We start from the raw sequence: 27,781 nt of genomic DNA, 5'->3' as shown, positions 1-27,781 counted from the left end.
GTATGCTCCATCGAACATTTGCTGTCGGACTTTCCATCAACAATTGTATGTTACCAGGTTCTCAAATTTTCCGCGAAAAAAACGTTGTCGGAAAGTCCGGTCATGTGTATGCGGCATTACACTGTTCTTTAAATTGTATAACAGGACCAGACACATTCAAAATATCTATCATGTAATAAGTGTTAAATAGTAGATATAGTTACATAGTAGGTGAGGTTGAAAAAAGACACAAGTCCATCAAGTCCAACCTATGTGTGTGATTATGTGCCAGTATTACATTACATATCCCTGTATATTGCGGTCATTCAGGTGATTATCTAATAGTTTCTTGAAGCTATCAATGCTCCCCGCTGAGACCACCGCCTGTGGAAGGGAATTCCACATCCTTGCCGCTCTTACAGTAAAGAACCCTCTACGTAGTTTAAGGTTAAACCTCTTTTCTTCTAATTGTAATGAGTGGCCACGAGTCTTATTAAACTCTCTTCTGCGAAAAAGTTTTATCCCTATTGTGGGGTCACCAGTACAGTATTTGTAAATTGAAATCATATCCCCTCTCAAGCGTCTCTTCTCCAGAGAGAATAAGTTCAGTGCTCGCAACCTTTCCTCATAACTAAGATCCTCCAGACCCTTTATTAGCTTTGTTGCCCTTCTTTGTACTCGCTCCATTTCCAGTACGTCCCTCCTGAGGACTGGTGCCCAGAACTGGACAGCATACTCCAGGTGCGGCCGGACCAGAGTCTTGTAGAGCGGGAGAATTATTGTTTTATCTCTGCAGTTGATCCCCCTTTTAATGCATGCCAATATTCTGTTTGCTTTATTAGCAGCAGCTTGGCATTGCATGCCATTGCTGAGCCTATCATCCACTAGGACCCCCAAGTCCTTTTCCATCCTAGATTCCCCCAGAGGTTCTCCCCCCAGTGTATAGATTGCATTCATATTTTTGCCACCCAAATGCATTATTTTACATTTTTCTACATTGAACCTCATTTGCCATGTAGTCGCCCACCCCATTAATTTGTTCAGGTCTTTTTGCAAGATTTCCACATCCTGCGGAGAAGTTATTGCCCTGCTTAGCTTAGTATCGTCTGCAAATACAGAGATGGAACTGTTTATCCCATCCTCCAGGTCGTTTATGAACAAATTAAATAGGATTGGTCCCAGCACAGAACCCTGGGGGACCCCACTACCCACCCCTGACCATTCTGAGTACTCCCCATTTATCACCACCCTCTGAACACGCCCTTGTAGCCAGTTTTCAATCCATGTACTCACCCTATGGTCCATGCCAACGCACCTTATTTTGTACAGTAAACGTTTATGGGGAACTGTGTCAAATGCTTTTGCAAAATCCAGATACACCACGTCTACGGGCCTTCCTTTATCTAGATGGCAACTCACCTCCTCATAGAAGGTTAATAGATTGGTTTGGCAAGAACGATTCTTCATGAATCCATGCTGATTACTGCTAATGATATCATTCTTATTACTAAAATCTTGTATATAGTCCCTTATCATCCCCTCCAAGAGTTTACATACTATTGATGTTAGGCTAACTGGTCTGTAATTCCCAGGGATGTTTTTTGGGCCCTTTTTTGTTAAATGTGATTTTTCGTTTCTGTGTCCATGCTCTCTGTAAATAACATAAAATATTGTTTAAACTCACTATTTTTTGTCAGATTTCTACGATTTACTGGAAATCAGATCAATAATAAATTGCTAGTGCAGGCAAAAACAAGCTCATTAAACAGTGGCATGCATGGTAGATGTGTTTATTTTTGTTTGTTGCTAGCTTCAAAAAAGAAATACATAAATTGTATGTTAAAAATGTATATATGGTGCTTGATTCATCATTAAAAGCATGCAGTAATTTTAAGACTAGTCTGACCTTGTACAAATAATATTTCGGTGCAGTTGCGTATTTGACCAGAAGGTAAATGGAAACACAAATATGAATTGCAACACCAAAGCAAACATATTAGTAAATTACTTTATTTGTCTCAATTTGGATTTCGCCAGTAAATTAATTACCCACTTAACAACCTATAAAATATTAAACCAACATACACTGAGTAGCCATTTACTACTTCATTTGCTTCTCATTCTCCTTAGTATTCCCATCCAGCTGCTACTACTTCTGCTGTTTCCCCAGGCTCTTATTGTACACATGTTGTTAATTGTTAGCTGATTCCTTTTGGCTTCCTCCACTATAGACCATGCACTGTTGCCCTGACAGGTGCAACAGTGGTCCATTCTAGCTTACAGGTGTGCTGTTCACATGAATATGGGGGGGGGGTCGGTGACCAAACACACTGATGTCCTGATTGGCTTTTTGCACACCCTGGTTGCTCATTGTAGCATTTGGTTAGCTTGTGGGTGTAATCTTTGCTGTGTCATATCAACCTAGATTATCACTTGCCTTCTACTGACCTTGCCTAAATTCTTACCTTGCTGTGGCTCCTGACCTCTAATCTATTCTAGGTATTAGCCTTGCCACCTAGCTTGTTTATCTCTGACAGTGACTCTGACATGTCCCTGGTAGAGAGATTTTTCATTGTCTCCTTTCTAAGAGACATACAACCCCTGGCAAAAATTATGGAACCACCAGTCCCTGAGGATGTTCCTTCAGTTGTTTATTGTTGAAGATCACAGACATGGCCAAAAACTAAAGGCATTTCAAATGGCAACTTTCTGGCTTTAAGAAACACTAAAAGAAATCAAGAAAAATAATTGTGGTGGCCAGTAACAGTTAGATTTATAGAACAAGCACAGGGGATAAATTATGGAATCACTCAACTCTGAGGAAAAAATTATGGAATCATGAAAAACAAACAAACAAAATAACATTCCAACACATCACTAGTACTTTGTTGCACCACCTCTGGCTTTTATAACTGCTTGCAGTCTCTGAGGCATTGACTTAATGAGTGATAAACAGTACTCTTCATCAATCTGGCTCCAGCCTTCTCTGATTGCTGTTGCCAAATCATCTTTGCAGGTTGGAGCCTTGTCATGGACCATTTTCTTTAACTTCCACCACAGATTTTCAATTGGATTGAGATCTGGACTGTTTGCAGGCCATGACATTGACCTTATGTGTCTTTCTTCAAGGAATTTTTTTCACAGTTTTTGCTCTATGGCAAGATGCATTATCATCTTGATAAATGATTTCATCATCCCCAAACATCCTTTCAATAGATGGGATAAGAAAAGTGTCCAAAATTTCAATGTAAACCTGTGCATTTATTGAACATTTAATGAAAGCCATCTCCCCAGTGCCTTTACTGACATGCAGCCCCATATCATAATTGTCTGTGGAAATTTGCATGTTTTCTTCAGACAGTCGTCTGCATAAATCTCATTGGAACAGCACCAAACAAAAGTTCCAGCATCATCACCTTGCCCAATGCAGATTTGAGATTCATCACCGAATATGACTTTCATCCAATCATCCACAGTCCACTATTGCCTTTCCTTAGCCCATTGTAACCTTGTTTTTTTGTGTTTAGGTGTTAGAGATGGCTTTCTTTTAGCTTTTCTGTATGTAAATCCCATTTCCTTTAGGCGGTTTCTTACAGTTCGGTCACAGATGTTGACTCCAGTTTCCTCCCATTTGTTCCTCATTTGTTTTGTTGTACATTTTCTGTTTTCAAGGCATATTGCTTTAAGTTTTCTGTCTTGACGCTTTGATGTCTTCCTTGGTCTATCAGTATGCTTGCCTTTAACCACCTTCCCATGTTGTTTGTATTTGGTTCATGTTTTAGACACAGCTGACTGTGAACAACCAACATCTTGTGCAACACTGCGTGATGATTTACCCTCTTTACCTACATACTAACAAGCAGATTTAATCTGATGCAGGTGTTAGTGTTTGTAATGAAAATTTACAGGGTAATTCCATAATTTTTTCCTCAGAGTTGAGTGATTCCATAATTTATTCCCTGTGCTTGTTCTATAAATCTAACTGTTATTGGCCACCACAATTATTTTTCTTGATTTCTTTTAGTGTTTCTTAAAGCCAGAAAGTTGCCATTTGAAATGCCTTTAGTTTTTGGCCATGTCTGTGATCTGCTTTTTTTCTACAACAATAAACAACTGAAGGAACATCCTCAGGGACTGGTGATTCCATCATTTTTGCCAGGGGTTGTAATATGTAGTAAGAAATCTTTGCAACAGATACATCAAAACTCATAGGGTAACGTAATACACTCATTCCCCGTGTGGAATTTAAGTAGATAGTAGATAGATAGTACAACTTTAGCTACTGTAAATACTCACTCAGTAATGTTAATCACACACAATCAGTAACTACATCATACTGTATGATTAGCAAATTTTTGTAACACCCTTTTCCTCCTGGGCAGTTGAGGAGGACCCCAGGTGACTTGGTTGGATAGCATTTCACATTTCTGAGTGGATTCCTTGTCTTGGTGTGATATAAAGGGTAAAATGGGCACCAGTAACTGTAGTACAGTTTAAAGATTTATTCAGCACAATAAATTCAGAAGAGAGGGTAAGAGCACAGGATAGCTAAAACAGTCAAACATATACCTCCAGACTTCTCTTCTAGTGAGAGAACTCAGATACTAGAAAATCAATGACAGGTACCTTAGTAAATGGGGTTTATGGTGGGATGAACAGGTAGTGGAACTTTTCTTTTACCTTATAATGCAAGGAATTTAGACTTTAGAACCACTTTAGGACAGGGACCCTACATTTCTGCTTTGCTCAAACTGACTTCGTCCTCAAATCTAGTCCAAAATACTCTAATTTCTGAGAGTTGGGTATCCTATTTTACAGGTAGAAAGAAAAAAAGGGTTAACAGAAAAATATAAAACAGTGAATTACAAGTTGCATGTAAAATTTCATATAAAAATCCTGAAAGGTACAAAGAATTATAGGTACATATCACAAAGAACAAAGCATATGTGTCACTATGCCGAAACAGCGGATCGGTGACAGGTATTCACTCATCACATAGTGACCCATATACAAAAACTTGAAGTGCCACTCAAAGCACTGCAAAACTTCCCCCTGCAGTACAAAGCACAGATCAGATGCCGATGCTCAAACAAGCTCATCCAGGCTAGCTGAAACAAATCAGAAGATGGAATGTGGAAACATCGAACACCAGAACCCAGCCACTATATAGCAAGATATCTCTATGATCAAGCCCCACAGAAGGGGCAAGAAATGTCATAGGAACATAACCAGGAGGAGCTCAGGCCGAAGCCGTATCTTTACATCTTTATGTCTCTACATAGTGGCTGGGTTCCAGTGTGTGGCGTTTCCACCTTTTGTCTTCCAATATGTCTAAACTAGTTACCCTGTTTCCCCGAAAATAAGACCTAGCGTGATTGTCGGTGATGGTTGCAATATAGGCCCTACCCCCCAAATAAGCCCTACCCTGTTTCCCTGAAAATAAGCCCTACCCTGAAAATAAGACCTACAAAGACTTTAACTAGGGCTCATTTGGGGCGTAGGGCTTATATTGCAGCCATCACCGACAATCATGCTAGGTCTTATTTTCGGGGAAACAGGGTAATGACATCCTATCTCTATGTGGCTAAGCAGCATCAAGGTAAACAATGTAAATGCAATACGGGGCAGTTATCCTCCAGATGCAAACATGTTTTCAGATGCTCCACCTTCATAAAACAGAAGGACAGCAAACAGAAAATACTGAAGAACCATTCTCATATGAATGACACTCCATGGCACTCAACTTTAAAACTTGATTTCTCCTAGATGTATTTTAAACTGGATGTAAACCCTATTCATGAAATCTGACCATGCATCTGTAGTGTTTACTTATCTCTCTCCAAAGCCCTAAGTCCAGTGTCTTTCTGCTGCTCCGTTCTTCTGTTATCAGCATGATTACTTCTGACAAGTTCTCTAACACATGAGATAAAAGCAGCTGAGAAGTTTTGTCTGGGAGGGTGCTGTAAATAGATTAGCAGAATGATTGTCTATTCACAGCACAGCTCTGCAAGTTTCTTTGTTCCTATGCCTATGTGGAGGGGGGGTGTGCCTTTCCTCCAATCAGCTGTCACACAGTGTATGCTCAGTCTGCCCTCCCACTGCTGAAACAGGAAGGAAGCACCTTTTCTAACATGACGTGCATTTTCTAAAGAATATAGAAAGCTGAAGATAGCAGATATACATGTAAAACTTATGTAGGGAGATTAGTTTCATCTCTGCGTATCATCTGAGGCTGTTCACTTCACTGGTATATGTGAGGGTTTACATCCACCATCTTTTACACCATGTTAAATGTTGCACAACTGTATTCAAGATGTTACAGGTAATATGTTGCTAAGCACCTCAACCCTCACCCCCTGAGCCCTCTCTTGTGACAGTGTATGGGAGTTCTCCTCCCCACACAGCCACATTATTCATTCACTGAGATCTGTGAATGAATAAACTATAACTCCTTTCTGCCAAAAAAACTGTTGTTCTCTTACAGTTCTCAATGGAATACAAGTGCGCTGATCACTGCATTCATAGTCCTAGGTAATATGTTGCTAAGCACCTCAACCCTCACCCCCTGAGCCCTCTCATGTGACAGTGTATGGGAGTTCTCCTTCCCACACAGCCACATTATTCATTCACAGAGATCTGTGAATGAATAAACTATAACTCCTTTCTGCCAAAAAAACTGTTGTTCTCTTACAGTTCTCAATGGAATACAAGTGCGCTAATCACTGCATTCATAGTCCATTGCCATTTCCTGAAGCTCAGTGACTGAAAGCCAATACAGAAGTATGGGCAGAGAGCTTTATGAAGTGTCTGCAGGAGTCTAACATTGCACCAACGATCGTAGGTGCAATACTTTGCATGCTCCTGTGTAGGGATGAGCCGAACATCCCCCTGTTCGGTTCGCACCAGAACATGCGAACAGGCAAAAAATTTGTTCGAACACGCGAACACCGTTAAAGTCTATGGAACACGAACATGAATAATCAAAAGTGCTAATTTTAAAGGCTTATATGCCAGTTATTGTCATAAAAAGTGTTTGGGGACCTGGGTCCTGCCCCAGGGGACATGGATCAATGCAAAAAAAAGTTTTAAAAACGGCCGTTTTTTCGGGAGCAGTGATTTTAATAATGCTTTAATAATAATGCTTAAAGTGAAACAATAAAAGTGTAATATTCCTTTAAATTTCATACCTGGGGGGTGTCTATAGTATGCCTGTAAAGGGGCGCATGTTTAAAAAAAATGGCGTGGGGTCCCCCTCAAAATCTATACCAGACCCTTCAAGTCTGGTATGGATTTTAAGGGGAACCCAGCGCCAAAATTTAAAAATTTTTTTTTAAAAAATAGCGTGGGGTCCCCCTAAAAATCCATACCAGACCCTTATCCGAGCACGCAACCTGGCAGGCTGCAGGAAAATAGGGGGGACGAGAGAGCGCCCCCCTCCTGAACCGTACCAGGCCACATGCCCTCAACATTGGGACGATGCTTTCTGGTAGCCCCCCAAAACACCTTGTCCCCATGTTGATGAGGACAAGGGCCTCATCCCCACAACACTGGCCGGTGGTTGTGGGGGTCTGCGGGCGGGGGCTTATCGGAATCTGGAAGCCCCCTTTAACAAGGGGACCCCCAGATCCTGGCCCTCTCTCCTGTGTGAAATGGTAAGGGGGTACAAAAGTACCCCTACCATTTCACTAAAAAACTGTCAAAAATGTTAAAAATGACAGTTTTTGACAATTCCTTTATTTAAATGCTTCTTCTTTCTTCTATCTTCCTTCGGTTTCTTCCTCCATCTTCTTCTTCTGGTTCTTCTGGTTCTTCCTCCAGTGTTCTCGTCCGGCATCTCCTCCGCGGCATTGGGGTCTTCTTCCCTTCTTCTCCTTGGGCCGCACCGCATCCATGATGGCATGGAGGGAGGCCCCCGCTCTTCTCTTCATCTTCTTCTCTTCATCTTCTTCTCTTCATCTTCTTTTTGGGCCGCTCCGCATCCATTATGACATGGAGGGAAGCTCCCGCTGTGTGACGCTTCTCCTCTTCTGACGGTTCTTAAATAACGGGGGGCGGGGCCACCCGGTGACCCCGCCCCCTCTGATGCACAGTGACTTGACGGGACTTCCCTGTGGCGTCACGGGGAATGCCATAGGAAAGACCCGTCAAGTCACCGTGCGTCAGAGGGGGGCGGGGTCACCGTGTGGCCCCGCCCCCCGTTATTTAAGAACCGTCAGAAGAGGAGAAGCGTCACACAGCGGGAGCATCCCTCCATGCCATCATGGATGCGGAGCGGCCCGAAAAGAAGATGAAGAGAAGAAGATGAAGAGAAGAAGATGAAGAGAGAAGCATCACACAGCGGGAGCCTCCCTCCATGCCATCATGGATGCGGAGCGGCCCGAGGAGAAGAAGGGAAGAAGACGCCGAGGAGATGCTGGACAAGAACACCGGAGGAAGAACCAGAAGAACCAGAAGAACCAGAAGAAGAAGAAGATGGAGGAAGAAACCGAAGGAAGATAGAAGATAGAAGAAAGAAGAAAGAAGAAGCATTTAAATAAAGGAATTGTCAAAAACTGTCTCTTGTCATTTTTTTTTTTAGTGAAATGGTAGAGGTACTTTTGGACCCCCTTACCATTTCACACAGGGGGGAGGGCCGGGATCTGGGGATCCCCTTGTTAAAGGGGGCTTCCAGATTCCAATAAGCCCCCTGCCCGCAGACCCCCACAACCACCGGCCAGGGTTGTGGGGATGAGGCCCTTGTCCTCATCAACATGGGGACAAGGTGTTTTGGGGGGCTACCCCAAAGCACCCTCCCAATGTTGAGAGCATGTGGCCTGGTACGGATCAGAGGGGGGCACTCTCTCGTCCCCCCCTCTTTTCCTGCGGCCTGCCAGGTTGTGTGCTCGGATAAGGGTCTGGTATGGAATTTAGGGGGACCCCCACATCATTTTTTTTTTTAAATTTTGGTTCGGGGTTCCCCTGTGGGGAATTCCCATGCTGTTTTTATCAATGAACTTTTATGTGTATTGTCACGAGTAGATTAAATGACTTTTTTCCCTTTGAAATGTCATTTTGCTGTCAGACTGTTCTAAACACGGGAAACATGCGCTCCTTTACAGGCATACTATAGACACCCCCCAGGTACAAAATTTAAAGGGATATTACACTTTTATTGTTTCACTTTAAGCATTATTAAAATCACTGCTCCCGAAAAAACGGCCTTTTTTAAAACTTTTTTTGCATTGATCCATGTCCCCTGGGGCAGGACCCAGGTCCCCAAACACTTTTTATGACAATACCATGAATATAAGCCTTTAAAATTAGCACTTTTGATTTCCCCCATAGATTTTAAAGGGTGTTCCGCGACATTCGAATTTGCCGCGAACACCCCAAATTGTTTGCTGTTCGGCGAACTTGCGAACAGCCAATGATCGAGTCGAACATGAGTTCAACTAAAACTCGAAGCTCATCCCTACTCCTGTGTAATAAAATAATGAATGCACATTTTTTTTAACTTTTAGCAAAAAGACGTACATTTATTAAACATTTTCTTAAAGCCCTGACTGAAACTTAGTCATCACCTAGTGGCAGAAAGGTATAACTCTTTAAAGTAAATTTTCTGCAGCAATTGTAGACCTGGTAGAAGTGACACAGTAAATATAGGGGGTCATTTACTAAGATGAATGCACTGCGCTGGCTCAGCCCTTAATTGGTGCGCTGGATAAATCCTTAATCCAGCGTGTGAACCAGCTCAGAGACAGGAGTACCTGCATGCGAGAATGTTTCCAGCGCAATGGGATCGCGCTGGTTCTCGGCGAGGTACATCTCGCTCTCGCTGCAATAGGAAAAATACTCTTCCTATTAAAGCAGTGTGAGAAAAACCGGCGTGGGTTCCCCCCAGGGGTATACCAGGCCTTTCGGTCTGGTATGGATTTCAAGGGGAACCCCCTACACCGAAAAAACACGGCGTGGGGTCCCCCCAAAGTCCATACCAGACCCTGATCCAAACACACAGCCCGGCCGGTCAGGAAAGGGGGTGGGGACGAGCGAGCGCCCCCTCCTGAACCATACCAAGCCACATGCCTTCAACATGGGGATGGGTGCTTTGGGGAAGGGGGGCACGCTGTGGCCCCCCCCACCCCAAAGCACCTTGTCCCCATGTTGATGAGGACAAGGGTCTCTTCCTGACAACCCTTGCCGTTGGTTGTCGGGGTCTGCGGGCGGGGGCCTTATCGGAGTCAGGGAGCCCCCTTTAATAAGGGGGCCCCCAGATCCCGGCCCCCCACCCTATGTGAATGAGTATGGGGTACATGGTACCCCTACCCATTCATCTAGGGAAAAAGTGTCAATAAAAAAACACACTGCACAGGTTTTTAAAGTAATTTATTAGACAGCTCTGGGGGTCTTCTTCCGGCTTCGGGGGTCTTCTTTTTCCGACTTCGGGGGTCTCTCCGGTTCTTCTCCACTGTCTCCGGCCTTTTCTCCCGTTGCTCGATCTGTTCTCCGTGCTCTCCGGATCTTCTGCTGGGCTCCTCCGCTATCTTCTGGGCTCTTTTGCCGCTCTTTTGCTATAGCGGAGGAGCCCGGTCTGCTGCCTTCTGCCTTCTTCCCTCTTCTCTTCTTCCGATGTTGGGTGATGTTGACCACACCCCCTAAAGCGTCACAGTCCCAGCATGCCCAGGGACTGTAATGGCATAAGGGGGCGGGGTCACCGCCTATATAAGTCAGAGCGGAGCACTCAGAGAGCATTCCAGCCGGAGAAAGCGTCGTGTCAACATCGGAAGAAGAGAAGAGGGAAGAAGGCAGAAGGCAGCAGACCGGGCTCCTCTGCTAGCAAAACAGCTGCAAAAGAGCAGAAGATAGCAGAGGAGCCTGGCAGAAGACCCGGAGAGTGTGGAGAACAGGTCGAACAATGGGAGAAAAGGCCAGAGACAGTGGAGAAGAACCACTTCAACACCAAAGTTGCGTGATTTACAATGTGCTTTTTCGGCTTGTTTTCCACTATTGCAACTTGTCATGCCACTAGGGACTGAAAAGTTGCATCACAAGTTCTACCCCATGATTTACAATGAGTACCGTTCATATGTCTGTGACTTCAAGTCGCAGCAACTTCAAAGTAGTCCCTGCACTACTTTGGTCCCACTTTGATGCCACTTGAGGTCTATAGACCTCAAAAATACACAGGCATTGCTTCAAGTTTTGGCAAAAAGTTGGGGGAAACTTGCGGCAAAAAGCACGCAACTTTGGGCTTGCAATAGTGGAAACCGAGCCTTAATGCCGTGTCATGCGACAAATTCAAAACATCTGAGAAAAAGTCGCACTGAAGTTGGAACAAAGTAGTGCAAGAACTTTTTTTGGAGTTGCACCAATTAGAACGGGGGAACATTGAAATACATGTGTTTTGACTTGTCCTGCGACTTCACACTTGTCAAGTCGCACAACAACTCGCAGTAGTGGAAAGAGAGCCTAAGGCCACTTGGGACTGAAAAGCTGCATCACAAGTTGTACCCCATGATTTACAATGGGTACCGTTCATATGTGTAAGACTTGCTTACGCACATGCCGTATACACAGCGGACACACATCTTTATTACAGAAATCCATAGATGGCATGGAAATTAACCACTTGCTTACTGGGCACTTAAACCCCCCTGCTGTCCTGACCAATTTTCAGCGCTGATCCATTTTGAATGACAATTGCGCGGTCATACTTAGCCAAATGTTTTTTTTTTTTTTGTTTTTTTTTTAAGTTCCCACAAATAGAGCATTCTTTTGGTGGTATTTGATCACCTGTGTGTTTTTTTTCTTTTGTTCAAACAAAAGAAAAGACAGATTTTTATAAATAATTTTGGATATTTTTGGATATTTTGATATTAAATTTTGCAAACAGGTAATTTTTCTCCTTCATTGATGTACGCTGATGAGGCGGCACTGATTGGTTACACTGAGAGTCAGCACTGCTTGGGATCACTGGTGGGCATTGATAGGTGGCACTGGAAGGGGGTACTGGTGGGCACAGATGAGGCGAGAATTGCCTCTTCGGGACCAATGTCCCTTGCACCTAAGCCGGTGATCAGCTTTTATTTTTATCCTCATGCTGTCAGTGTGAGTAGAAAAAATAAACAGATCGGCCCTTACTTCGATCTGTGATCACCCGAGTCTCAGTGACTATGTCCTATGACAGCCGCCCAGAAATTCAGGTCCACGCTGTGGCCGTCGTTTGGCTATAGCACAGACACCAAGTGGTTAATAGAAGAACAGATGCAGATTTCTAGAACTGGACAAAAATAATGTTTAGAGCAGGGGTCTTCAAACTGCGGCCCTCCAGGTGTTCAGGAACTACAATTCCCATCATGCCTAGTTATGTCTGTGAATGTCAGAGTTTTGCAATGCCTCATGGGATGTGTAGTTCTGCAACAGCTGGAGGGCCATAGTTTGAGGATCCCTGGTTTAGAGTCAAAGGCAACTGATGATTTTCTATTAAAGGTCTAAATGGGCCATTAACATGCATCACAATGGAACTTAGGAATGTGTCTTTGCAAAGTTAAACTCATTAAAATCCTGTCTTATTTTTGCTTGGGGATAGACTGCAGAGGGATTATAAGTTTTGGGGAATGTCTACACCCCTGATAGGGTGAAGACACCTACCAAATTTTGCCAATTTCGCATTCAAAATTATTCACTTCCTGTCACATAGCCAAACAGGAAGTGAGGGTAAAACCCTACCAATGTATGTCCTTGGGGACACGTAGGTCAATCTAAATAGTTTCCCCATTCGGGAAATTGCACTCTAGCATTTTGCCATGTACATCCCAAATTATTATGTATCTTGGGGTTTATTTACTAAAAGGTAAATCCACTTTGCACCACAAGTGCACTTAGAAGTTCAGTTGATGGAGATCCGAGGGGGACAAGCAAGGAAAAGAAAAAAACAGCATCTTTGCCTCTACATGATTGGATGATAATATCACCAGTACTACCCTTCTGATTTTCATCAACTACACTTGTATTGCAGAAAGGATTTGCCTTTAATAAACCCCAAAATACCTAATAATTTGGGGTGTACACAACAAAGTGCTAGAGTGCAATTTGCATAATGGGGGCACTAGTTAGATTGACCTGTGTGTCCCCAAGGAAAAATTAGGGTTTTACTCTCACTTCCTGTTTGGCTATGACAGGAAGTGAAGCCAATTTTAAGAAAAGGGACAAAGCCCAACCTTTAAAAAAAAAAAAAAATCTTGATTTCCCTCAAATGTCCACAATTGGAAAAGGATTGGCTTCAGCTTGATTTTAGTTCAGTGCTCTAAATCAGTGCTTCTCAACCCTGTCCTCAAGTACCCCCAACAGGCCATGTTTGCAGATTTTCCTTCATCTTGCACAGGTGCTTTAAATCAAAGTCAATGGCTTTGTATTTTGGATAGCTATTTTAGAGAAGATACATTTTCCTAAACATGTCCTGTCAGGGGGGTACTTGAGGACTGAGGCTGAAAACCACTGCTCAAAAAGAAAATTGAATACTTTCCACTCTGAAATGTTACTTTCCTGGTCATCTCTTCATCTCTTTTCCTGCGGCCTGCCAGGTTGCGTGCTCGGATAAGGGTCTGGTATGGATTTTTGGGGGGACCCCACGCCAATTTTTTTTTTATTTTGGCGCAGGGTTCCCCTTAAAATCCATACCAGACCTGAAGGGCCTGGTATTGAATTTCGGGGGAACCCACGCATTTTTTTTCTGAATTGTGTTTGTTTTCTTAATGCTGTTTTCATCAATGACCTTGTATGTGTTTTGCCGGACCGACATTTCATTATAGCCGCACGAAGTGAACCAGCGTTAAAAAAAAAAAAAGTCTAGAGGTGCGCCCGTTAAACCTATGCAAATGCTTTTACGTTGCCTGACATTTACTAATATTTTGCCAGCGCACAGAACTAGAGTATTTGAACAAGCGCAAATGCCGTTTGAGCATGCGCAGTGTATAAATTCACCTCCCGCAGTTTAAATGTATTTGCCGGTGCTGCAGGCTTGTTCCGAGAAAGTCACTTTCTCGTTCTATATTGGCCATATTTGTGACTTGGCCAGTTAGTACAACACTTCCCCACATCACCCCACATCACCTCCATATTATTGCCACTTCCAGCTTGTTTAAATTTGAAGTTAAACATGCCGTGCACCAGGTCTATAGTGGCGTACAGATCACCTCTTCCCGTGCGCCGGGAAGAGAATAGAAAATCGCGCTGTGTTACCGGCGCAAATGCTTTGTAAATACGAAAATGTCATTTGCGCATCGGCGTGCACTGCAAGTCATGGTGCAAATGCTTCGTAAATCAGCCCCATAGTGTATATAAGTTAATTTCTAGAAAATGAACACACCTTAACTAACTGCTAACTAAATACACAAATTACAGGTTCATCTGATCACATATATTATAGTGACCAAGGGCTCTCACCATAAGCATTGCTATCAGAGAACCTTCACTATCAGAAATCCAGGAACAAAGGGCAGCAGTATATGAACCCAGACACACAAGATAACACAGCTGGCACAGGAACAAGAACAGCAATGTTCTTTTCCCTATTGTCCACTAGATATTCCTCTTCCTAACAGGCAAAACAGCGCACCAGTAATACCTGAGATCCAGTAGTTTGACTGGCTTCTCCAGTGGTGTCCAGGGTGGTGATATTGTAGTCCATATCCTGATTTTCAGGCCAACACAAAGTAACTTTATTTGAATAAAAGGGATTTGCTATGGCCCGTGTTAACAAGCAGATATACAGGTAGTACTTATCGCCATAAAATCTCAGTCTCCTGCAACTACTTGGGGTCTCCAATAGGATATAGGACACTATAGGAGTAGCGGAACCCTCTGCACTAGCTGCAGCATTAACAACCCCAGTTTGCTCACAAGTTCCGTTGGATGACCTCTCACAGGCCAAATGACTCTTCAGTTTTGACTTTGATACACAGAGTTGTAGGCCTTGATTACAGCTTATTTTGCATTTCTGTGATTTTTGCACATATGATTAAAATGTAACCATTCTATCTTTTAATTGTTGCCATCACAGACTGCCAGCAAACTTTTGGATTTGGATAGTTTTACTTCCTTGATCACTTTGTATCAGAAGTGTTATTCCATCCCTAGTTTTCCTTCCACCCAGAAAGCTGCCAGTCTGCCTTGCTGCCCTGTGTTTTGGAGCATGTGGGGAGCTATTTAAATGAAAGTAGATAGCACATGGGGGATAGCTTAAAAAGAGGAGGAGTGCTCGAAACACATCCTGCAACACCCCACTTTTACAGGAGACCATCTTTCACTGAGTGCTGTCCAGGGGCGGACTGACCATTGAGCCACTCGGGCACTGCCTGAGGGCCCTGGGCCACTAGGGGGCCCCATCAGGGTTGCCAGCCTCAGTAAAACCAGGGACAGTATGTATAAATCTGTGTTTTTTTTACATCTGTGTGTATACTGTGTGTACATGTATGTGTATACTGTGTGATTGTATACTGTGTGTGTATATACTGTGTGGCCCCATAATCTATGATTGCCTGGGGGCCCCATAATCTCCTATTGCCCGGGGGACCCATGATTTATCAGTCCGCCCCTGGTGCTGTCCATGGGATTGAGTGAGCTGAGCAGAAACAGCAGAGATTTCTGACATCCAGCCCAACTCTTCACTTGTCAGAAGGCCTTACAGTGATCGTAACAGATGCTGGCCAGATACTCTCTGTGGTGTCCAAGCATATCTGCACTTGTGAGTAGCAGGTGCTGGCCAGGTACTCACTGTGGTGGTAGCAACAGCTGACCTCAATTGTACTGCAGGTTATCCAATCTACCCACAGCACACTTCATGGTAGGTTTGACTCTAATACTACTAGCAGGAAATCTTTGCAGCCCTCCTTTGTTTGTAGCATCTGGGATGGCTGTCACACCAGTGAGAGTGTAGTAACTCTTCCCACCTTCCTCCTAGTCATGTTGTCTTCTTGGTCACAAAGGTTTCCAGACTTTCCCACTACTAGTATACAGGGCAGAACTTCTAGAGCATTATTTTAATCCTCTGATCACCAGGCTGCTAGTTCATAGTCTCTTTTTCTCACTCTCTCCCTCTCTCTCGCTTATTCTAGGTTTCTCGCATACTGAAATGCCCTGTTCGCAGCCAGCTCCAACTAAGAGGGCAGTCACAGTCATTGCATATGTAGCCTCCTTGTCCTAAACAGGGGCTAATATGTCAAGTTGGTGTTTGGCTGGGCTGTAGTTATGGCAGATAGATTGTATAGTTTTTCCCCTGGGTTTTTCCCTAAACTTAAAGCAGAGTTTTAAATACTGTAGCTGCTGACTTTTACTATATGGACACTTACCTGACCAGGGAGCCTGCGATGTCGGCACCCCAGCTGATCTTCGGATCGACTGTTGGGTGCAGCCGCCGCCCTTCCAGGTAGGGGAACGTGGTAGTGAAGCCTCTCAGCCAGTTCCTTACTGCTCATGCGCAAAGCACGCCGTGCTTTCTGTTTGGCCCGGTGGTGGAGGAAGGAGGAGGGGGCCAAACGCCTGGGAGATCGGGGCGTGGCCCGGTCTCCCGGAAGTGGGGAAGGGAACCTGTCAAAAACAGGTCCCTGTTCCCCCCTCACCCCTGAAAGGTGCCAAATGTGACACCGGAGAGGGGGAGGAAGCAATTAAGCAGAAGTTCCACTTTTGGTTGGAACTCCGCTTTAAATTGGCTTGTGATTTCCCACTGTAGCCAGTAGACATCACTGGTATCACTGGCACTTGTCATAGTATGAGATTTCTTAAACAAAATTTATATTTTTATTTTTTTAGCCAATCCAGTAGGAGGTTTATGCCATGGGTGCATGCTGGGGAGGATATAAATATTTAGGACAGGCCATATTCCCAGGGCTAGGGAGGTGCTGTTGGATGGAGCTCTGCTGTTAGGCTCAATAACCTGGTTTAGAGCCTAATGCATACCTCCCAACTTTTTGAGATGGGAATGAGGGAATTATAAACTAATGATCAGGTAAACACACACTTTTTACCACTACTATGAGGGACAAATGAGGAGGAAAGAGGAACAGAGGAGCTTTTTTCTAAATCAGGGACAGTCCCCTGAAATTAGGGACCGTTGAGAGCTAGGGACAGTTGAGAGCTATGACCAAATGTGTGCTGAAGTGGTTCTGAAGCTGTCCTGCCTGGTCTGCAGGAAGCTGTGCCAAAGAGGAGACCGGGGGGGGGGGACCCATTCTGGAGAAAGCCAAGAAGAAGGCTGGTCTCTCAGTGACTCACTGACATGGTGACTCACTTGCTGGACGCACTGAAATCTGTGTTGGCTTAACTGGTTGCCAACAAGCTGTAGCAGTTTTACTGCAGCAGAATGGCACAGCTGGGCGAAACGACATTACTATTGTGTGCCAGAGCCGATACGAGTGCCCGGTGGGTGCGATGACCACCGAGCACCCACGATCGCTTGTGACAGAGCGAGAACCGTGATCTGTGTGTGTAAACACACAGATCCTGGTTCTCTCAGGGGAGAGGAGACAGATCGTGTGTTCATACTATATATGAACACCAATCTCTCTCTCCTTCTAGACAGTCCCATCCCCCCTACCATTAGAACACAGTGAGGGAACACAGTTAACCCCTTGATCACCCCCTAGTGTTAACCCCTTCCCTGCCAGTGACATTTATACAGTAATCAGTGCATTTTTATGGCACTGATCGCTGTATAATTGTCAATGGTCCCAAAAATGTGTCAAAAGTGTCCAATTTATCTGCTGCAATATTGCAGTCCCGATAAAAATCGGAGATCGCCGCCATTACTAGTAAAAAAACAAATAATAATGCCATAAATCTATCCCCTATTTTGTAGACGCTATAACTTTTGCGCAAACCAATCAATATACGCTTATTGCGATACATATTGGCCTAAACTGAGGAAACTATTTTTTATTTTTTTTTAAATGTGGGATATTTATTATAGCAAAAAGTAAAAGATATTGTGTTTTTTTCAAAATTGTCGGTCTTCTTTTGTTTATAGTGCAAAAAATAAAAACCACAGAGGTGATCAAATACCACCAAAAGAAAACTCTATTTGTGGGAAAAAAAGGAAGTCAATTTTGTTTGGGTACAGCAGCACGCGACCGCGCAATTGTTAGTTAAAGCGACGCAGTGCCGTATCGCAAAAAATGGCCTGGTTATCGAGCAGCCAAATCTTCCGGGGCTGAAGTGGTTAAAGGCTCTAACACTGTGAAGCCGGACATTGATTTGGATCTTTAGAGTCTGTAAGTGATCTGCTACGTTATCTGGGACCCCTTTCTCAGTCCCCAACCCAATTTAGCCATGGACTCAGCCTTGGGGTTTTTATAGGTTTTTATACCTTCACTAAAAAACTTCAGTAAAAACTAAAATTAAAATAAAAAATATAAGACATCTATTCCCAAAAAAAAGAGTACGCATCTGTTTTGGTAAGCAAACAGTGGAGAGGGGACATCAACCGTTATTAATAAAACAATTTATGTCCCACTCCACATTTAGGCCCCCTGGCACATGGGACCCCAATTTATATAGCCAGTTAGTCTCAGGTCTGGATATAGTCCTCCTTCCATTGCTACCATGCCAGTGGGGTACGTAGTAAGTAAGTCATAATGGTTCGAAACATTGTGTTTATCGAAACCTTTGCGAATGTTGGTTATATTTTCCTCTAATTTGATGTGTAACATTCGAATAGTGCGCCCAACATACTCCAGGCCACAAGGGCACCTCAGAAGATAGACAACGCATTTTGTCATGCATGTGATAAATTACCTTATAGGATATGTAACTCATGTTCTCAACTAAGTAAATTCAGTGATTCTCTTACCTTGTGGGCATTAATTTTGGCATTTCCCACACAGATAGTACCATTTAAGGTCTCCAAAGAAGGTCGGTCTAATTGGTGGATCTGGAACGTTAGGTGCTATGGAGGGCCTTAAATTAGAAGCTCCCCTAAAGATAACACGAGGGCGTTCTGATAATAAGGGGCCGAGAACACGATCATTCTTAATTATCGGCCAGTGTCTCTTAATAATTCTCTTAATAGCCCAATGTTGGCTGGAATAAGTGGTGAAAGAGGCCAAACCAAAATCCTGCTTATTATCTCCTAAACGGGGTCTATCACTCAAGAGTATCTATCACGCAATGGAAGGAGGACTATATCCAGAGCTGAGACTAACTGGATATATAAATTGGGGTCCCATGTGCCAGGGGGCCTAAATGTGGAGTGGGACATAAATTGTTTTATTAATAATGGTTGATGTCCCCTCTCCACTGTTTGCTTACCATAACAGATGCGTATAGCCAAATTTTCTTTTTCTTTTTGCTGTTCAGGACTACTCTTTTTGGGAATAGATGTCTTCTATTTTTTATTTTAATTTTAATTTTTATTTTTACTGAAGTTTTTAGTGAAGGTATAAAAACCTATAAAAACCTATCTTGAATAATATTCTATCCACATTAATACTTTCAAGGTCAATTGCTGTGTGCACCTATTTTTCACCCTTGGAGTATTTTTATTATCATTCTTATTTTAAATTTTTATTTTAGCTTTTGGCCTATCTCTTGGCCTATATGGTATTACAATTAAGTTTGTAATCATGTTCATGAATGAGGATGTACATCCTTTTGACTTATATGTATATCATGATATGGGTTGTATTGCTCAATAATGTAAAACCTTTGGGCTTCACGGGGTAGCCAACCCCTCTTTTTAATTGGACACGTTAATATCCTTTTTTTCCACAAGATGGCAGCATGTGCCGTTTACATATACCTTGTTACTTTAGCTCACACAGCAGGGCAATTGCACATGTCAACTACTTGAGGTGTTTTCTATTTGAAACTAATTTGTCTCATCCAATAAACTGGTCTGTAATACTTTGTGTGACCTATGGCAGCGCTTCCTCGTTTTGCCCATTAGGTATAAAAAGCGCAGGCGTGGATGTGTGGGCGTACCCCTGATGATGTCACATATGACAAAATGATCATTGGTACACTAAGCTCACACGCTCTGCGCATGCGTGATTTGACCTTATGGACCCGTATGAACTTTTCTACTTGCAAATATTACTCTGTGTTTTGAACTGGCACTTGCTATCCAGTGTTTTTATACAGCTTCTGAACTCCCCTTTTTTATTAAATAAATAAGTTTAAAAGAGACACTCTGCACTATTTGGACTCTCTTTCTTCCAACATATTATCATCTTCTGCTGCTTATGCTTGCCGGCTGCCAACAGATGATCGGAGGGGAAAGTCACAGTATTCGATCGGTGGATCCCTGATTTCATTTAAGCACTGTTTGACCTCCCTGAGAAGGGGGGTCGCAGGCTTTCTGGTAAGTCTTTTATCTTAATGAGGTGATAGGTATCATGGTGTCAACAGCTGATGGATGCTCCATGCTGCACCTAAAGTCACTTATATTGGATATTAGCCACTTAAGAACTTTGTTTGCACTCATATTGCACTTTTCTTAGAATTTACTGCGTTAAACTCTTCCTATGCGCAATTTTGCCTATTGGATATATATTGCACAGGATTATACATGTGGACATTGTAACTTTTTGGGTCACATATGAAATTTTTTTCTTTAGCGCTACAATGTGTGTTTGTGTTTGCAACTTTTCTGTTTAATCGCATTTAATCGCATAGTAATTGCATATTTGCTCATCTTTAATTATTGTATTGCAAATGTGCACTTTATTACGTATTATTTGTATTGTATTGCACTTTTGGGTAATACTTTTTGGTTTTCATTATTCACTTGATATGGGATATTTGTATTCCTTATACTAACCCAGCGCTGCATTTTGTTATTTTTATTGCTTTTTGGTGCCCAGTATCAGGGTTATAGTGCTTAGCTGCAGGGTATTTTATTCATTTATTTTTATTTATTTTCATTACTTTATGAGTACATTTTAATTCACCTAGTGCAGATACTATTTTTTTTTTTATAAGTGGTAGTATCAATAATTAGCGTTATCTCATGAACAACACATGTACTGATAGGGTGTTCCTACAGTTTTTTCGTACTTTTAAAAGTAAAACATTTCATTGTATTATATTTGCTATATGTAAGAACAACTTTCTTTTTACAGAAAAAAAATGAAAAAAACATCAAAATAGATCACATACCAAGCAAATGTCTTCATATGGACTACACATGTCGAGTCCAAATTCAAGAATCAAAGATTTCACAATATTTTAGGTTTCCACAGTTCATAAGGGGGTGTGGGTATGTTTTCTGTGTTTGGTTGGTTAGAGGTTGGGGGGGGGGGGGGGGGATATGAAGGGGTAGAATAGAGGGGAGGCCCATATATATTTAAAAAGAAATGTTCTCTCTTTTCTTTTCTCCTTTCTCTCTTCCCTGGGGGGGGGGGGGGGGGGGGGGGAATGTGGTGGTGGACCTGGTTTATCTCCAAGAATTATATGCATATTTTGGGGGATTTGGAATATTCTGTAATATATGTACTTTAGGAATGTCATGTATATAGTGATCTTTGAATGTTATGTAATGTTGTGTCTTTTTCTAAAAATTTAATAAAAAAATAGTTTTAAACAAATGTGAGAATCCGCTAAAAAAAATAAAATATATATGTATATATATATATATACACACACACCTGTATGACTACAATGAGACGCTGTATAATGTTATGTTCCTACTCTCTGTTAAATAATATCAATGGTTAAAGAGCATATGGAACATTTGTCATAAAAGCACCAAGGTTTAAAATCACTGTCCTAAAAATATTTCTATCCTTATAAAAAAGAAAAGGTAAATAAATGATGTCTGTGTTAACTTACACTAACAGATGAATAATATTTCATGGGATCTAGTAAACTTTTACGTTTTGCAACCCACACCTGCAATAATATTAGTATAACCAAACCACAAACTCAAGACAGTTTGACTGCAGTATTTTATTAAATGTATACATAGATGTATACTGGAAAAGTTTATGTGACGTTATTCTTTACAACATCAAAGCCATAAAGCGGTTTTCATTCCCGTTTTATATATTTTTAAACACTAAACTTAAAATTAAAAAAAATATTCATAAATATATATTTAAATATGCGTGCAGAAAATGTATTCTATTAATAACAGTTACAAATATATACTGTAAGCAATTCACTGAAACTTAGATATGGACTTCACCGACAGCTCATTGTTCCATCAGCTGCTGGCAGTTCTCTTTTATGTAGTTTCTGAACATGAATTGAGTTACGTGCTGGAGAATGCTGCTCCACACTATATCATTTTTATTTGAAATAAATTAGTTTTCTATAGTTACATAGCTAATAAGAAACACTGATGCAAGTTAAGTTCGCTCTCTCCCACCTTCTGCAGTTTTGTTCCACAAGAAGACTAACCCCCTCATCCGAAGCAACTGCAGCCCCTTTAAGCCCACAGGGGAAACAAAATTCTTTCTCAACCCCCAACCTTCCCCTAAGTGCTGTCAAATTATCTGTGTGTCATCAGCTAAAATTTTAACTTCACTATCTATTTTGTTTACTATTAATAAACAGGTTGAAAAAAACAGGGACCAGCACTGATCCCCATTGTGCATCTTGATTATGCTATGCTTAAAATTACCCTATTCCTTTTTTTTGCTAGCTAATTGCCTATGTGCATTCAGTCTTTCCTAATTCTTAACTCTTAAACTTCTGATATTATGAAGAACATATTCAAGATTTGAACATGTTATGAGTATTTCTGAAATACAATAAAGTCTACTTTAAAGTTATAACAAAAATACCATAAAATATCCAACCAGGTCTGTAAAGTTCTAAATGTATGCATTATATCATGAAGATGGAGCCTTCCACAAAACCATTCCAATAAAAAAAAAAAATGTAAAAATCCATCACTGCCATTTTTTTGACTGCTAAAAGTCTTCCTGTATCTGGAAATATACCCACAATGATGCTGGTTGTCCCCCTTTTATGGATTTATATCGTTTTGCATATAGTTGGTTTAGGCATGAGGGGGTGAAGTTTTTTTTAACTGTCCAACTTTTATTTTATTTCTTTTGTGATAAGTTTTAGTAAAGTATTAATAAAAAATATTGTAACATATGTCTTGAACTGTCTAACTCCTGGTAATGCATCTCTCTAATTAATGTTTTTATTTTTATTAAGGGAGATGAAGTGTATTGAGCCTAGTTTAAAGTTAGTCAATCAAGAAAATCAGATGTACAAATTTATTGGCACATCTGATTAAAGAATTCATGAATGTATGCAATAAAATTCATTGCTTTAATCTAAATGTTAAAACAGTTTAATATAGCAGTTTTAGCCCTTCCACAAAAGGAAAGCATAGTGGCTTAGTATATATTTACAATTTTAAATATTACATTTGTTTACTTTTTGTCAGGTAAATAGGATTTTAGTTGGATTTCAACTAAAACAAAAAGGGACAATTCTAATTGGTATTAAGTACTGTCTCTTTTGCTGATTTAAAAAAAATATATATGTTTCACTAACTATACTTCATTAAGCTGGCCATACATGGATCAAAATTGAGCTGGTTTAGCAAGGACTGGCTGAGTTTTGATCCATTGATGGGCAGGGAGGTTGTACAGAAGTCAATATACTGATCAGCTTCTGTATAGCGCCCTGTCAGATTTTTCCTTCTGGATCAGCGCTGCAGGCTATAGCCTGTAACACCGCTCAATGTATTCTGACGCTGTCAGAATACAATAGCTCAGGGGGCAGGATTACCCATCTAAATTGAGTGTGTGGGTGGGGAAATCGAGTCTGTTTTTTTATTGGTTGAACAAGATAAGCTGACCTATCTATGAGTTGCTTTAGGTTTTAAGCTATGCTTTATCTCTTAAGAAAAAATATAGTTCTCTGGGAAGAAAGAATCATAGAGAGCAATGGTTATCTCTCTAGATAATGTTCTTTGACTTTGGCTACTCTTTTGTTGAAGATAAAATGTATGGATTTAGGAGTTCAACTTTGACTTTGTACTCTTTTATATTACGTTCCAAGTTATCTTGTAGAGATCCTATATTATCAGTCTTCTTTCTATTAGATATTATATAGGTGCTCAAGATTTAACTTAAAGTGTAAGGCCTGGTTCACACTATAGTGGGCTTGCAGCCTGCAACTGCATGGGCAAGGCAGCTCATCCATTTTAATGGGCTGTCATGCCTGCGGTTCCTGCGGAAAAAAAGTTCATGCACCATTTTGGAAGCAGCATCTTTTGCCCCATGCAATTTCCCTGTGATTCCCATGCCAGCAAATGCTCTGTGGTTTGAGATGCATGGGGGATGCTATTAAAAACAAATGGCAGGCCCGCGCGTTTTTAAACAGCAGTGCATTTTGACTGTGTTGTTGCTGTGATTCCTGCACCGGCAACCACCCACAATACTGTGAACCAGGCCTAACTAAGGAAAAAACTTTTTTTCTTTAGTTTTGAATAGAGTGGAGAAGGATTATAAGATCCATCAGGTTTTATTGCCCCCATTAGTGAGATTCACCCTCTCTATTTGTCCTGTGTACCATTATCATCGAAAGAAAAAGTACAAATTGTGGGTTGACATCAGAAAACAATAATAGAAGGGAAATCTTCCAAAGGGGACACTAGTTCTGGTGATCTTGCTGACAATCCAGGATTCCCTTATTTTGGAGAAATTTTCTCTTACTTCTGGTTTTTTCTATGGGACAGGAAATGTAGGGAAATATCCCCTATGGGACAAAGATTGCAAAAAATGAAAAAAAAAGTTTTTAGTTACACTTTAATATCATTCGGCAAGCTGTTTTTCAGCCTTAATCTTTGCATTATGTTTTTACATTCCTTTGGGGTTACCCCTTTTACTTTTCTGCTTTACCTATAAAAAACCCTTGCATTCCAATATTTACGTATTATTATATTCCTATAAATTTTGATTTTATACGGAATGCACTTGTGTTTATAAAGTTTTTTTTTTTTTCCCCCATGTTACCAACAATTATCTTCAATCCCTGCCCTCTAGTTTCTCTTCGTTGCCCACATTTTTGTGATATCCTCATGTCCCTCCTTTATGATATCTTGAATCGTTGCTGTATGTGTGAATATATAAAGACTTCTACAAAAAATATTTTTCAGATGTCAAAACCAAACTTATTTTATTAGGCATTTAAATAAGTTCTCTTATTTTTCTGCTGTGCGTTATAAACCTTAAATGGTGAGGTATATGTATGTCCAGGTGGCTATGCTGTGCTATGTTAACCACTGTGTAAATAAAGGTTTGCCAGAGAAAAGCCATGCAGATCAAAGAACCCTGTGTGCCTATCAGTTTACAATAGCATTCTTAGACAGTGATCAATGCTAAGCAATAGCACATGTCTTAATTCTCCCCTGTCTGCATTTGTATCCATTCTACTGCACTCTCATGATTCTCCAAGCTTACCTTTAACACCCATCACTGCCATTTGTAATTATAATAATTTTTATCTTCTGTACAATGTGCCAATAAAATGTATCACTTCTTCCTTCACCTCTTTTGTATATACAAACGTATACTTGGAGTTTGATTTCCCCATGCCAAAAAACTAAATAACCTGCACTAAGGAAAAAAAAGCCTCCTAATGACAACTTAAAATATTTAAGTTAAAATATTTACATACAGTATATATCTATAACTTCTAAATACTCTCAGTAGTCATAATTTCCAATAAGGAAAAATAATACAAATCCACAGTTATTCATTCCGTGGCTTAAAAATAAATTTCCTCTTCAAAACAGTAAATGTCCTCCGGTAGCTATAGTGCCTTGAAAAAGTATTCATACCCCTTCAAATTTTCCACATTTTGTCATGTTACAACTAAAATTGTCAAAGTATTTTAATGGGATTTTACGTGATAGACCAACACAAAGTGGCATGTAATTGGGAAGTAGAAGGAAATCATAAATGGTTTTCCAGATTTTTTACAAATAAATATGTGAAAAGTGTGGCATGCGATTGTATTCAGCCCCCTTTACTCTGATATCCCTTAACTAAAATCTAGTGCAGGGATCTGCAATTAGCAGACCTCCAGCTTTTGCAAAACTACAAGTCCCATCATGCCTCTGCCTCTGGGTGTCATGCTTGTGGCTGTCAGAGTCTTGCTATGCCTCATGGGACTTGTAGTTCTGCAACAGCTGGAGGTCCGCTAATTGCATATCCCTGATCTAGTGGAACCAATTGCCTTCAGAAGTCACCTAATTAGTAAATAGAGTCCACCTGCGTGTAATGTAATCTCAGTATAAATACAGCTGTTCTGTGAAGCCCTCAGAGGTTTGTTAGTGAACAAACAGCATCATGAAGGCCAAGGAACACACCAGACATGTCAGGGATAAAGTCATGGAGAAGTTTAAAGCAGGGTTGGGTTATAAAAAAATATCACAAGCTTTGAACATCTCACAGAGCACTGTTCACTTCATCATCTGAAAATGGAAAAAGCATGGCACAACTGTAAACCTACCAAGACATGGATGTACACCTAAACTGACAGGTCAGGTAAGGAGATCATTAATCAGGGAAGCAGCCAAGAGGCCCATGGTAACTCTGGAGAAGCTGCAGAGATCCACAGCTCAGGTAGGAGAATCTGTCCACAGGACAACTATTAATACTCCACAAGTCTGGCCTTTATGGAAGAGTAGAAAGAAGAAATCCATTGTTGAAAGAAAGTCATAAAAATTCCAATTTGCAGTTTGCGAGAAGCCATGTGGGGGACACAGCAAACATGTGGAAGAAGGTGCTCTGGTCAGATGAGACCAAAATTGAACCTTTTGGCCTAAAAGCAAAACTATATGTGTGGCGGAAAACTAACACTGCACATCACCCTGAACATACCATCCCCATCGTGAAACATAGTGGTGGCAGCAGCATTTTGTGGGTATGCTTTTCTTCAGCAGGGACAGTGAAGCTGGTCAGAGTTAATGGGAAGATGGATGGAGAGAAATACAGGGCAATCTTAGAAGAAATTAAAGCTGTAATGCCGCGTACACACGAGCGGACTTTACGGCAGACTAGGTCCGGCAGACATTCCTCACGCTGCTAATTCAGTGATCTTTTAATACAGCGCATTCTTGTCTTCTTTATAATGTCTTCATTATTTATCCTCATGTCATGACTAATATTATAGTTTTTAAAAGTCAGATCTCCATAAATAATGTAGAAAATTATTTTTTTGACTCATCTTTTGAACTTTTATATTTCATTAATATATACATATATAAGTTGTGATAAATTCTCAAAAATCTATTGATTTAAATGTTTAATTTTTTAATGGAGTTTCAAGTTACCACAATAACCTTATTATTTTGTATTGTTTATGAACCTTAATAAGGTTGGCGTCCTTCATTAATTTGACATAGGGGGGTTATTTTCAAAAGGCAAATTCATTTAGCACTACAAGTGCAAAGTGCACTTGAAATTGCACTGAAAGAGCACTTGGAAGTGCAGTCTCTGTGGATCCGAGGGGCACATTCAAGGAAACCATAAATAAATAATTTTAGCTTGGTTGGATGATAATATCAGCAGAGCTTCCCCTCATTTGAGATCTTCCCCTCAGATTTACAGGGACTGCACTTCCAACAAGTGCACTTGCAATGCAATTTATAAAGTGCACTTTGCACTTGTACTCTGCACTTGAATTACAAAACTATCTTGCCTTTGTAAATAACCCCCATAGTCTTTTTGACATGTACCTGCCTACTCACAAACAAAATGTCCTTTTATGCCCCGTGCACACGGTCGGATTTTCCGACGGAAAATGTGCGATCGGAGCTTGTTGTCGGAAATTCCGACCGTGTGTGGGCTCCATCAGACTTTTT

This window comes from Aquarana catesbeiana, linkage group LG02 (assembly GCF_042186555.1).
Source record: "Aquarana catesbeiana isolate 2022-GZ linkage group LG02, ASM4218655v1, whole genome shotgun sequence".
In the NCBI taxonomy this organism is placed as follows: domain Eukaryota; kingdom Metazoa; phylum Chordata; class Amphibia; order Anura; family Ranidae; genus Aquarana; species Aquarana catesbeiana.
This window is presented reverse-complemented; position numbering follows the sequence as displayed.